We start from the raw sequence: 15,116 nt of genomic DNA, 5'->3' as shown, positions 1-15,116 counted from the left end.
CATTTATTGCAATCACCTAATCTCAAACAGAAATATTTACCACATATCCAATCGTGAGAGGGAGACAGAAGGGTAAAGGGATGAGGATAGAAGCCCTTACTTAAAAAGATTTATTTTTAACAATAGCCTAAATAAATAAATCACTGGTACAGCTATAAACACCCCAGAAGATAACTTATTTAATTCATACTTAAATTTTGCCACCCTCAAAACACATGTAAATCAATGGGTCCTTGAGGACACCAGTGTCTGGTGGATATCTTACAACTTTGTAATTGTTGATCCAGGATTTCCTGTTTCTTGGAAGTACACAGTGCATATGATGTGATACAGAGGCCCATTTGTCACACAATCTTCAAAATAGGAAATTCAAATCTGTTTCAATTTAAATGATTGATATAGCACAAATGAACAAGAAATATGCTTTCACAGTATTTCACAAAAACATGAATTCGGTCTTTCATTTTTTCTTTTGTCTTGGTATAGAAAAACATTCAGTCTGTACCAATGTTTCTCCATTCTGTTCCTAAGAAATCACTGCCCTACATATTTTAGGTGTGTCTGTTGCAGAACACCTGATTCAAATGATTGCATGACCTGTAAACCCACCAAGTGCTGCAGAAGCCTGTTAGTCAACCATTTGTTCAAGTCAGGTGCCAGACAGAAGGGAAACACCTAAAACATGTAGTGATCCCTGTGGCCCAGAGTTGAGAAACACTGGACTATTGTCAGCAAAAACTGAAAGAAAAAGAGAAATTTAGGGGTTTTTAAAATTTTGTTTTGTTTTGCCATGTTTAATAAATGGTTACATACAAGTCTCTTTGCTAGTAAAAGGTGCTGAATGGTTTGATAAAAAAGTCAAACAGTATGGTTTGTTTTAGGCAAACACTTTCTGTTGCTTCTAACATATTTTATGTTAAGAACTTGGGTCTTGGAACAACTTATAACAAAATTCGACCTTGTTCTGGTTCAAAACCCAAAAAAGCTGTGGGTTTTGCTAATTTAAATGCTCAATGAACGGACTAACTATCAATAACAATACAAGTTAGCAACAATCTTCTACATTTAACAAGTTCCATAAATCTATCAGCATGTTAATTAAAGCAGTTTGCATAATGCTGTATTTGAAACTGACTTAATACAAATTTTCAGAAATTATGATACTTTTAACTTCAACTATCACTAAGTTACTTATGTAAGGCAAATCTGTTGGATAAAATGTTAAAAGCAATTTTTCTAGCCTTGAAATCTGAGTTTACAAGACATTTCTGTAAAGTTTTATGTTTTTTTTAAAACACAGAAAAACATGCTGAAAAGTTCAACTCTTGGTTGCTCGATTGCATCTGGTACTTATATTTGTACTTCTCAATGTGGTGCTTGTTATAAAGAACTTGATAACCATTGGTGTTAAGTGTGTGATGGAAAAGAGGAGAAGACACAATGCATCAGCAAAAATACCTCACTGTGGGCCACCTGGAAACACCAGCAGATGGGGAATTTTTTTTTTGCTCTGGCCGGTGAGCATATGGCATAAGGTGAAGAAGGTTGAATGCCCAAGAACAAAGTTTATAAAGTCAAAGAGAAACTCAAAGTCAAGATTTAACCTAGATTTAAAATTCTCAAAGACTGAAATCTGACTCTGCAAAACATTGTACTTCAACTATTCCCGTTTGAGCATTTTTGAACAACCACGTCAAGCAAAAATGACAGCTTGCAGAGCACTTATTTGATTACAATAACGGTCCTGTATCAAGTTTAGCAATCAGCTAAGATTGGATGCAATTTTCGCAGCACACAATTAGGGATAATCTTGTTTTAGTGTGCATTAAAGTGAGAGTGATGTGAAAGAACAATTGGAGGGGAGAGCAATGTTTTTACAAGTGGAAGATAGATTATTTTACAAGCAACAGAGGGAGAGACTGAGAGTGGGGCAGAGCAGGATAGTGCAGACGTCACATCTGTTCCTGACAATCCCCAGGGGGTTTGGGAGCATGGGAACCTGCACCAGCTCCAATGGTTGCAACAGGCTTTAAAATGAATCTCTTCACTTCTCAATTTAAAAGGAAAATAAACCTAAATAGGGGGTTTTGCTGTTAGACTATAAAATTTTACCACAGTAGCTTAACCGAGGAGCCAGAATTGATATAAAAGAACTACCAGATGGTAGTTTTGGATGTGACAGGAAAAATAAAGACATCTGTATTTCATGCATGTTCTGGGATCTGTGTCTGTTATGCATCCAATAGAAATGTCTCCTGAATCTGGGCTTCCTGTCTGTGGCTTGTGGCCTACACCATGCTCAGTTTGCGTATAACGGTTTTGAGTTTCCCTTACTGTCATGTCTTGCACCGACCCCCCAGAATGGTGACCACCACACTTTAATAATCTATTTCACATGGGTCAATTCCCCTTTCTCCACGGCGTCAGCTGGGTCGCTCCATTTACCCTCTTCTCCCCTTCCTCGCCCAGGCTCCCCTGTTGGCATGTGTTCGGTCCAGCGTTGTTTACTGGACTGAGCATTTAGCGGGGTTAGCGTTTCACCATGGCAGCTGTTGGCACCATGTGCCTCCCTCTCGAGCGGCTGGCCGACAGCACGCAGGCCACAGCTTCACACACCCTCTGGCATCCCCCAGAGGACGCGGGCCTCTCTCCTGCTTGGCCTTGGTTGAAACCAGTAGCCTTGACCGGGTATCAGATGCCGGTTTAACAGGGGAGACCCAGTTTTAGCTTTAATTGATTGCTCCCTGATGGTACTCACAGTTTACAGACAAAGTATTTTGAACTTGGAAAGCAAATTCCATATGCCGCCTTTAAATATACTGAATTGGACATGTACAGACTGTTGTCTGTTTAAAAGCTAGTGTTATGTTTTTCATTGGGAGGATTAAGGCATCGTGTCAATGATTTGCCCAGAGAAATCAACGAAGGCAAAAGTCATATTTCACTTTATCAGCCTCTGTTTACTGTATCTTACAATTTAATGATTATATCTGCAGAGATACATTATGACTCACAAATAACTCAGTGTGACATATAATGTCTGACCAATTTGTCTGTACCTACTTTCATTTTTTGGCCAATAACTATTGGGGATTGGGCAGTTAGAGTTGTTTTGGTAGTTAGATAGATGAGAAATTATGTATATTATCATTAAAAGGCTACAATCCCACGCATCATTTAATTGGATCAATCTGAAATAACACTGAATGACCTCCTCCTTTAAGGTTTTTTTGGAGTCTTCTAAAATGTTTTTCTAACCAAGCCCAACAAGATGTCTTTATTAAAATGTTGTCAACATAGCAAGATATCACAAGAACTACTTTCTTTCAAGTGTCAAAATAAAAGTCTCAAACATAGAGACTTTTATGTTTGATATTCTGACACAAAAAAAATTGCTTACAATTACTTCATCAGAAAAAGAAGAGCGGTGGTTTTATTTTTTCATCAACTGAATTGTTAATGAAAAAATAATACCACCACTCTTCAATGTTTTTATTTTTGGTCATTTTCTTACTATAGGATGTTTCATGATCACATTTGTCAATTCCTACACACCAAGTGGACATTTTATACCCACTTTGACAACTTATAAATTAAACTATTTACCTATTCATTCTACTCATTGTTTATTATAGTGAAATGTGTTTATGACAGTAAATAATATTTACATGCTAGAATGAATTAAATTAATTTAATCAAGAATCACAATCTTTCCTAATTCAAGTATCGGCCAACCCAAAATAAATTTAAATACTGTATAATACAAAGATTTAGATAATAATTTACGAAAATATATATTCAAAAAATAAACACATTTACATACGGTATGAGAAATTTTGCAACAAATTAATTTTATAATTAATAAAAGTGCAGAAGCATAAATATAGTCTTATGCAATGCATACACGCAGATTTTTTTTCTGTGGGTATAAAAGGAGAGTAGGAAATAGCATGATTGGCATGCAAAGAGTAAATTGGCCCAGAGCTAACAACATCATGTTTATAGCAAATAGTGATTTGCTAGAAAGACTTTACTAAAATAAGAGTTATTGTGGTGTTCTGATATGTGGTAGCAGATCTCATGATTTTAAAATATTATGTAAAACATATTATGTATTTGAATCTGTAAAATGACACACACTTAAATGCAGACAAGCTGTGTTTTCAGGTCATCAGTACAGAGACAATCTCTCACTAAACAGTCTTGTCAAAACACCTAATATTATTTAGGAACCAGAAAGAAGATGGCAAAGATTAATGAAGAGAACAAGACATACCTTAAGACATAAATTAAGAAGGCATGTGACCTATCTCTCTGACATGTAGTAGCCAATCAGAATTAGAAAACCAATAGGCTAGTTAGTCAGGAGGAAATTTCAGCCCGACTTTGCCCTTTCAGCTTTAATTCAAGGTGATGTGCAATAGAGCCACCCTCTCATACAAATAAACACAGCACACTTAAGAATCATCTTACATATAAAACAGTTTGAGGAAAGATGCTGAAATCCTAAAATGCCAGTGAAGTCAGGCTATCAGCTACCTCGTCATCACTTCATATCTATGCCTGGCAGATGGCCGAACTTTCTAGACAGACAGCAGAGATTGTGAATGTTGGTAATCTCGTCACACCCTGCCTCAAAGTCCAGGGTCGCTCTGAAAGTGGCGTAGAGAAGCAAGGTCAGGGTGACAGTTGTCCGACATACATCCATACCGTTTGGATGGAAAGTGATACCGCAGACAGCTGAGGCTGCTTCTGACACTCTCAGGGTTAATTTGGAACGTCTTAACATTCACTTTGCAAAGACGGATTTATACGGTAATGAACGTGGAATTGGTGGGGGGCAAGTGGAAATCCCAGCATCTGAGTCCCCTTGTGTCTCCCCTGTTTGGCGTACACATGCACACTGATAACTATCTTAAGGCCACAGAACAAATTCCTGAGGTTGTCTGGTAACCACAATCATGCGGTGCCCATAACTCTTTCAATCATAATCACCGAGGCATGTCCTCTCATTTTGCTGCATACACCCATCCTCCCCACTCTCCCCTTGGGTATGGATCATAACCAGATCCCCAAGGTAAATATTTCTGTCTTTCACTACAGTCAAGTGGTGTATGAGGTGTAGTCCAAAAATAGAGGAACTGGTCATCTACAAATGATTTTACATATTATGATTGTCTCAGCGAACACATTGGCACAAGGGGCACTGTGCTAATTGGCAGTAAATGGTTAAAGTCAGCCTCTCAGGAAGATCTTCATCTTGGATTTTATTGTGGGTTTTTCTGTATGGAGTGTATGTGTTCTGTGTGAGCTTAGATGGTTTTTCCTCACTGACTCTTTGAAGAACAAAGCAGGCTTGTAAATTAGAAAGATTATAAATATTACTGTTGGGTCTGGTAATTCATTTATTGCTGCTTTAAGAAGTGTTTAAAGGTTTCTGTAATATTTTAACAAGTGGTTGAACTTCTGTGAGTATAATGGAAGCACTGAAAACTTTACATGTCCATTTCTTCCTCAATGACATCCTCTGACATTTCATAAAACTTGGATAGACGTTAAGGTGAGAACTCCCTGAAAATCAATAACAACTGTGTTGCAGTGATGAAAATAAATAAGAATAGTATTGGTAAGACTTAAAAATTAAATGTTAATCTTGCATCCATCTTTACATAAAGCTAGCTGATTTGAAATAAAATCTAAAGCAATTTAGTTTTAGTTCTATCAGTACTGACAGATCATTAATGTAAACATGATATGAGAGTAAATGACTCAATATATATCCATCTATTTTCTGTACACCCTTATCCCTAATGGGGTCAAGAGGGGTGCTGGTGCCTATGTTTCGGGTGAGACCTGGACAAGTTGCCAATTGACCTAACAGTCATGCTTTTAGAAGCCAGTGTACACGGAGAAAACCCACACATGCACAGGGAGACAAACTCCATGCAGAAAGACCCTGGGCTGGGAATCAAACCAAGGACCTTTTTGCTGCAAGGCAACAGTGCTACCTACTGCGCCACTGTTCAGCCCGCAATATATATATATGTTTTCTAATTAGTGTGATGGAGGGCTATTTAAATTGCAACTCCATGTAAATCAATTTCATGAACTTGGATCAAACCTCTAAACAATCAACAGGACATATATACTGTACACCACCAATGCCTGCTGATGCATTTGTTACACATATCAAGGATCACATTAGTAGCTCTTCACTGCCATCTAGTGGTTGCATTGATGAATAATTCAGATACTTTGCACACTCAACACCTAAATTCCTATTTTGCTTATGGTATTTACAAATTATAGATCTCTACATAGATCAGAATATTTGACAGCAAATTCACAACTTATCGTTTATGTACTGTAACGAATATTGGCAGTAAAGATTTAAGACTCAGGACTCAGGACTTGCATGTCTTATATATACGTGTATATATACCAATGGTTTTGACTTGGACTTCTTACTTTGTGAATTACAAAACAAAAACACGAGACGTCTTAACATTCACTTTGCAAAGACGGTTTTGTAATGAATGTGTAATTAGTCAAGACTTTGCTGTCTTGACCAATTAGACAGCATTGCTTTTTTTTAACATTAAGTAAAAAAAAAAAAATCATTTTTCTACTTAATGTTACAAGGTAAAACCAGATAGGCATAGGAATCTTTGCCCGTTCCTCTTTCAAATGAGTATTTGTATTTGATTATTACTGGATGAATTTTGGTAAGCAAAGCTTCTTGCAAAAATACTTTTCACCCTGATAAAACTAAAGTAAATTGAAGACCTGATTTTTCTTATATGTCTAATATTTTATAATCCTTTTGCAATACATTAGCTTATCCAGAGATATATAGAGTATTTATCAGGAATGAGAATGGATTGGATGGTACAATAAGTAACTGGTGTGAAGACCAGTCAACTTGATTTACTTCTTGTATATCCACAGGCTTTGTTTGTATCTTCCTGATTGTGCCACATATGTCTTTCTGTTTTCTCTCACATTAATCAGACAATCTATATCTCTTCTAAGCTAATCTTATAAGAAAATCATAAGATTAAAAGTGCCTGCAGCTCCATGTGCGAGAGTTCAATACTTCGTAGCCTACTGTCCCAGTCACCATTTGAATATCACTTTTTCTAGTGTTTATATTTAATTTCCACAAATTAAACAAAGCTCTCACCTCCAACTCTAGAACTAAATCTCATCTGAAAACCTCCCCACTGAACAAATACCTTGTTGAAATGTATTGATTGATGGCAGAGAAAATTAGACTGGGGGATATCTCTTTGTCAGTGATTCAGCGCATTGTTCCTAGAAGACGCACCCTAACAGAGTCACTAAGAGAGCATCGCAGTATAATTGGGAGATATGTTGGAGAGGCAGACGGATGATTATAAATATGAGATGTTCTGCCTTTTCTGGAAACCCCTCAGCCGAGTTTAGACTTCAAACTGTGCGACCTCAGTCTGTTTGGGCGGCAATTAAGCTTTGGATCAGTGGGCCTGTAAAGACCGACTGCCTGGCCTGCTGCATTGCTCCAGGCTTCTGCCAAAGCAATGCCCCTTATTAACAGTTATAAATGTCTGCTTAGTGGAGCAGTAAATCTAATGCACTTTTAGTTTGGGGATTTGTTGATACAGGTGATTTCTTTATTTAGGCTCATGCCACGCTGTGAGGAGCTGTTTAAGGTCAGAGCCTGGTGAAGATTGTTTGCCACTTCAGAAAAAAATAAGTTGCTTTAAAAGCTTTAATGTTTGATTTATTTTTAGTTTAACTGATTTTAAGTGATAGTTGTCATTTTGGTCACCCAGCTGTGAATTAGAGTCCCCTTCCTGCACTGTTCTCACTTTGGACTGTAAAGGACTGTAAAGGAGGGGTGAAGGACCCCAAAACAACAAAACAAGACCCACCTATGTATGTATGTATGTATGCCTTATCCGCATGGAGCCACCACACCGGCACCTTCCTGCCATTCATTTCCTTCAAGAGTTATGTAAATACAGTACCTTGCTAAAGTGTGAACTACTTCCCAATGAGTCACATGACATGACTGTGGCAATGAGTCATGCCACAGAGTGTATTTCACCAAAGTGAAATACACTAAAGTGCCGCAGTGAAATACTAAAGTGTATTTCACACTGGTTTTAGGGGCTAGGCCAACACAAAGCAATGTATAACTAGGAAGTGAAGGGAAGCTTGTGTTTTTACAAACAAAAATCTAGAAATAAAGACATGGATTTGTATTCAGTTCCACTGAGTGACAACTTTCTTCAAACATCTTAAGCTTCAATGACAGCAGAAGATGTTAAACACATATTTATGAGTGAGAGAGACTCGTTGTAGCTCTGCTTGTATTTTTAGGGTCGTTATCCTGCTGGAAGCTGGAGCTCCAAAAGGGGAGGGGGAGGGGGGTTACAAAAGTCTACCCCCCCTGCAGATTTTGTTCTCCAGAATTGCTGTGTGTTTAGATCCATCCATTGTCACCAAATTTTCTGGTGACAATGGATGAATAAGTGCATCCCTTCAGCATGATGCTGCCACCACTATGGTTCACAGTAGGGTTCATGTGTTGAGTGTGATGTGCAGTGTTTGTTTTCCCAAATACACCGACTTTTACATATAAAAAAAATCAAAAAAGTAAAATTTTGGTCTTATCTGGTATGAGCTCCTATTTTTGCACATGTGCAGTAAACATAGGATGACAGGTTTTCCTCTTAATAATTACTTTCTTTTTTCCTTTTACCTTTACATAGCAGATTTGTGGAGTGGGAAAGTTGTGCTATTAACACATTCTCCCACCTGAGCAATAGTTTACTGCAGCTCCTCTGACTTATGGACGACATATTGGATGACATGTTGAGCAATGCTCTACAACTCAGACAAACACATATGACTATGGAACTGCTGTATTTATACAGAAACGAATTTACACACAGGTGTTCTCTATTTCCGTTGGGTCCTAAATAGATATCTTCCTGGACCCGTTCACTCCAGCTCTGTAGCTGAATACTGAAGGCAATTATTTGCACTGCTTTCAAAGTAAAGTTGGTTGAAAACGAGTGCACTAAACAATGTTCTGATTCTGTTTTTCCCCAATAAGTTGGAAACTGTTTCATTTCCGCTTCAGTTTATATTCATGCAACACTTTTTGTTGCGCTACCGCCTAAAAACACAATGAAACACATTAATATTGTAAATTTGTTACAATTTCAATATTGTAACAAATGTGACCACATCTAGGAGGCATGAATACTTTTGCAAAACACTTGTAAATACAGATTCATCCTGCCATACAGTTTGGAAAACCGTGTGGCAGTTTTCAAAAATATTGTTAAACAATATTCATGTGAATATTTCAGATCTGGTAACGATGTGACAAGTGTATACACAATTAATTAGTATATTTTACAAGTGATAAGTGGGATCCAAATTTATTGTTCTAATGTGAACTGAATGATTCACGCATTTTCTCACCAAGCTGCCTCTGGGAGTCAGACATGTGCTTGATTTGTGCCTCTGCTCTCAGCTGTAAGAGTCTGGACATGTTTTACATTAGCACGGGTATCTACATATGAGGGGCTCGTCTGGAAACTGCTGTGAAGGTTGTTTTATGAAGGTGATAATTGAGACACCCGAGATCACACCAGAGTTTGGGAAAACAAAGAAACAAGAAGAGGCTCCGTAGCATGGGGCGCGTGTGTGTGTGTGTGTGTGTGTGTGTGTGTGTGTGGGTGTGTGTGTGTGTGTGTGTGTGTGTGTGGTATTACCAACATGTTTTTCTCAAAACAACAGACGTGTGCCTTCTGTAAATATTTGAATCAAACAGGGTTAGACACAAATTTCAGATGGCATAGAGTTTCTAAAAGCTGCAATTTTAGATAAAAGAAAAGTTTATTAAACTCTTAAATTAACCGTTCTAAAGAGAGAAAACGTACTTATAGGTCACCTAACTTTAAGAGTTACATGAAATAACATTTCAGTTTTAACCCCCTACTAATTGTAAAATAAATTATTTAAGCATTGCAGTTAAGAGATAATATCCAATAACTGTTTGTGTGTTTTTAACCAGATCTCAGCTAATTGCTGTGGACTTTCAATGAAACAATAATATTGTGCTACTTATTGTGTTAAAGTCGCTTGAATCATGCAAGCAACATAAAAAAATAAAAAAAAAGTCCTGGAGCTTTGGTAGTCTTGATTTAATAGCAGTCCTTATTTTTTGTGTAGTAAATGTTTAGTTACTGTTTTGTTCATATTTATTTACGGTAAAGGATCCGTTGTGGAAGTTAAACAGGAATACCTCAATAACTCCAAAACACAAGACAACAGTTTCAACATCCAAAATTGATGTCGAAGCAGCTTTTGTACCTAGTAAATTAAATTAATTCATTGCTCTATGAAATTGGATCAGAGTAGTGCAATTTTAAATTCCCATAACATTTATCCTTTTTTTTCTGTCCTGTATTTGTCAAGCTCAACTGCCCGACATTTGACACAGTCTGTTCTGAGAAATTGTTTAATCCAAGTTTGTGGGTGCATAGGGTGGGTGCCTAACTCCAACACTGAATGGAAGAGAGGCGGGTACAGCCCGAAAGGATTGCCCGGGCAACAGAGACACACAACCACACACACAAATCCACACCTAAGGGCACATTAACTCATAATGCTAATTTTTAAACAGTGGGAACTCTACCTGAAAAAATAAACCACATGCCTGCAGGGACAATATGCAACATTACTGGATTTGAACCTCCAACCTTCTTGCCTTAAGTCATATTCACACTGTGATACACTCAAACGCCACTTTTTAGGTAAACCTGCTCTGTTGCTTTTTTCTTTTCTTTTCTTTTCTTTTTTTTTTTTTACCAGATCAACAAATAGGTTTATCACATAGCAGAAAAATCTATGCATTCAGGCTTGCAGAGATGGTAATGCAGACTTCCCAACGTGCAAACAGAACATGAAACAATAAGAGAAATGTGAACTTAGCATGGTGGTGTCAGAGGTGTGGGTTTGAGTATTTTAAAAACTGTTGATCTGTTTGGATTACTTAGAGGATAGAAAGACAAAAGTAGTATAACCACCAAACTATTCACCATCTCCCAACATGTTGAACCTTACAGCGTTGGGCTACAGCAGCAGAAAACCACAATGGTTGCCACTCTGGTTAGCTAAGAACAAGTAACTGCAGCTACAATAGTCACAAGCTCCTTAAATTTGGAGACTAACAAATTAAAACCTGGTCCTAGAAATCTCGATTTTAGCCACAAGATTGTAGGGTCCAGATTTCATCCTATAAACTGATTTCTTGAACATGCAAGTTCCCTGCAATCCAAAGGCCATCAAAGTCACCAAATCCCAGTTAAGCAAAGCAGCTGTAGTATTTCCATTGAGGATGTGAAGCTGCATGATGCTATCATGTCAATGTGGATCAAAATTGCTGAGTAATGTGACTTAAACCTTATTGAATATAGATTCAGTTTTCATTCAGCTACAGAATGAAAGCTGATCTGAAGGCAAGAGGTAATCAAACTACTACTGTGCCTAATAAAAAGTCCAGAAGGTTTATTTTTAAGTAGGTACTGTATCAAATTCTGGGCCAAAGTGATAAACTGTAATATTATTAATTGGATTGAAAATTGACCATCATCAGTTGCTTCTGATTTCTATCTAATTCCCAAGAACGGTTTAAAAAAAGCTAGGCTTTTGGGTGAGACATTATCAGCAGAAATTTTTAGAATAATTCAAAGCTGTCATGCCTGAGTAAACTATCACTGTGCTTATTTGAGACAATGCCACAACTGTTTTGGTGGGAAGCAGGAATTCCACCACCCGGTCTGATATCAGAATGACATCATGTTGGGTTTGTCAAAGAAAGCAACTTTCTTCATCGTGACCTCTGGCCTCGCACCGTCCCAGCATCCAAAGAAGGAAGGAAGAGATTCTGAAGCGAAGGAACAACATTGTGCTCCAGGTCAGAAACTACAGTTCTGACCAGGCAGAGTTCAGGCTGCTGAGGTCAGATCCATTCAATTTAAAGCTCTAATAAATAACAGTTTATTTGCACCCTATGTCAACCTCTTAAACGGGTTTCTAAATTAAGCTTTGATAGAGTTTTAATTTTTTTATTTTTTTATCTTTGGCTATTCCCCTCTCCAACTGTGCAAATCAATTTTTAAGGGTTTTTTAAAACATATATTATATCATATGTTATATGTTATACAAAAGCCTCTCAAGCCAGACGAGGGCAAAATGAAGCAAAAAACAGAAGCTCAGACTTCACAGCAGATAAGAAAGTGTTCTGTTTTTCAAAAATCCACACTTTCTGACTCCGAGGACTGAACCACACCTTTGGATGTAGAGAGAAGGTGCAGCAGGGCAAGTGTTAACAGTTTGCCCTGAGCTGAGCTGAGCGTGTGCCTGTTAGATCTGACATTTCCCACGGTGGGTCAGGTGCTTTCCAGCATGCCCGTGCACATCTTTTTTTTTTTTTTTTTTCCATCCCCTTCAGCAAATTCCCTCAATAGTAGAATTTACTTTGCAGTTGTGCAATAGGCACGTTGTTAAGTGGGCTCTCTTTTTTTTCTTTTCCACGGTTTCCCACACCTTGTGCACCTCAAGAGTTTCGTCTGATTTGGTGCCGGTCCATGCGGCAGACACACCAACAGAGGGACAGACATATGCATGGACTTCAACAAAAAAATAATCTCTGCCTCGGGGTGGTGAAACTTGCAGTTTCTCCAAATGACAGTTTCACTTGCCCTCAGGGAAGGGAAAAAAAGAAGGAATAATAACAATCTCGCTCAGGCATGTATTCCTAACTGTCAGGAAAGTAATATATATTGCCGTGAGAACACTGAAACTACACTGAAACAGCATGCTGCGCAGAAAGACATATGCCCTAGAAGCCATATAAGTGATTGAATGCTTAGTTTAAAAAAATTGATAAAAAGATGTGTGTACACAATTATGTTGAAACTGAAACTCTGAAGCTGGAATGTGTAATTTCTTTTTTAATGCAAAGACATTTTCATGGTTTTGGACTTCAGGCTTTTACAAGCAAAAGACAAACAGAAGAAGAAATGCATATAAACTCTCCTTCAGAAAGCAACCTTCACTTTGTAGAAAAATAAAATAACTTATTGTAGAAGTTGTCAGAATTGTTCTATTTATTATTGCAATTTTGGATCAACTCTAGAAAGAACTCAAAAATAATCAGTGCATTCACCATATGTGGCAAAACTGTAGATATTTGCAAAGAAAAATAGGCAAAAATGAGTTAATGTGCAAAGCTGGTAAAGCTATAACAGAAACAAAGCAGGTGTAGTTACAGAAAAATATGCATTTAGAAAGTATTGACTCAAGAGACTGAATACAAATGTCTGACTTCTCATTAAAGCTTTTTGAAAACCTGTTGTATCCTTTTTCTTCCTCATCAAAGCCTTATACTGTATGTCGACATAAAGTCTCAATGGAGTTCATTGAAGATTGTGGTTATAATGAAAAAGTTTAATAAATCCTTTTTCAAGGTGATTTGTGACTTGAGAAGTGACTTGGTACTCAGTTCCTAAATAGGATTTTCACAATATAAGTTTCTAAATCATTGCAAGTTTTGAGGGTCTGTACATTATTTTGACCTGTCACAAATATTTTAGTCTTAAAGATGCTCATTCTCACTCAAAACACCATGATTTGACCATTTTCTGTATATTTTCTACTTTAACTTGTAAAGGATTAGATATGAGAAAAACACACCACATAGATAGTGCTACATATAGAAATATACAGTAAGAGTGAGGATTTAAAGCATATATAGCTCTGGTGACCAATACGTCACATGTACACTGTCTTAGGTCACAAAAGATGTTGCCACCGACAACGCATGAGAACACAGACATTTTTTTTTTTTATGATTTTTTATTTTATTTAAGAATGCAATTAAATTTATGAGTTAAATTTACTGTCCATTGAATGAATGAAAGCTGATGTTTGTCATTATGCAAGCAAACCAAATGCAAGACTGATTTGCTTGCTCCTATTAGGTGGATGCAGACATTGTTAACTCTAATGTGAAGTAATTAAGAACCACAAACATAATGTATTTAGCTTAATAAGCTAAAATAGATCTTCTATGTGTTGCATTTCTTGCTGTTTCACTTCCAGTTGGGAATTTTTTATCCTATAATCAATGGTACCAGGATGTTTTGATCTTCAAATGCATCAGATATTACAGCATCAAATCAGAAACAGGGGTAGTGGGGAAAGTCACTTCCTGTTTTTATCTTCTGCATTATGAAGCAGAGAAATGAAACCAGTCTGAGTCAGTGTGGGAATTTATAAACTGACGTAATGCATTTGATCTTTGCTTGAACTCTGACAACACTGATCTGAGTCAACTAAAGTTATTTTCTAGAGCAGTTACCTCCGCTGGTGATAAAAGCATGAGAAAATACATTTGAAATCTTGTTTTGCAGTTTTTGTTGCATATTATAGAATATATTTCATTTCCTGCCTTCATGTCTGAAAGTCTGATAAACACTATGGTTATCTGACTTTACCAAACAGCAGACTTGCCTTCAAGATGATCTGTATCATTTGTTAAAGAAAGCTGTTAAAAAGGTACATACGGCCAATTTTAACCAAACAAAGTCATTCAATTTCAAAATATACAAATTACTTAAGCAAAAGCAAGAATATTGTGAGAATGGATGTGGATATATTTTAGTTTGTTATGTAAAATGCACCGTTTACTTTTTCTGATTATAACATCCATAACAGTTTAAAATTTTGTCACTTTACAAACAGAAAACATCCATGCACTTTGCAGTCTGTTCTAAACCTTTTGTGCATCTAATGAGAGAAATTTGCCTATTCTTTGCAAATTAACTCTTGCTCGCAACACATTCCAAATGCCACCTTGCATCTTAGTTTGGACTTTGACTGGGCCATTTATAAAATGCTTTAAACTAAACATTGCATTGTGGCTCTGTTTGATTGCTTAGCACAAAAGCACGCTTCACTTTCTCAAATTGATTTTGCAAACAATTTTGAGAAAGACAATTGTATGTTTTTTTTCTTCCACATCCACAATTGCCTGAAAGTGGAAAAACAAC

The sequence above is a fragment of the Gambusia affinis genome, linkage group LG17 (genome assembly GCF_019740435.1).
Source record: "Gambusia affinis linkage group LG17, SWU_Gaff_1.0, whole genome shotgun sequence".
NCBI classification, from domain to species: Eukaryota; Metazoa; Chordata; class Actinopteri; order Cyprinodontiformes; family Poeciliidae; genus Gambusia; species Gambusia affinis.
This window is presented reverse-complemented; position numbering follows the sequence as displayed.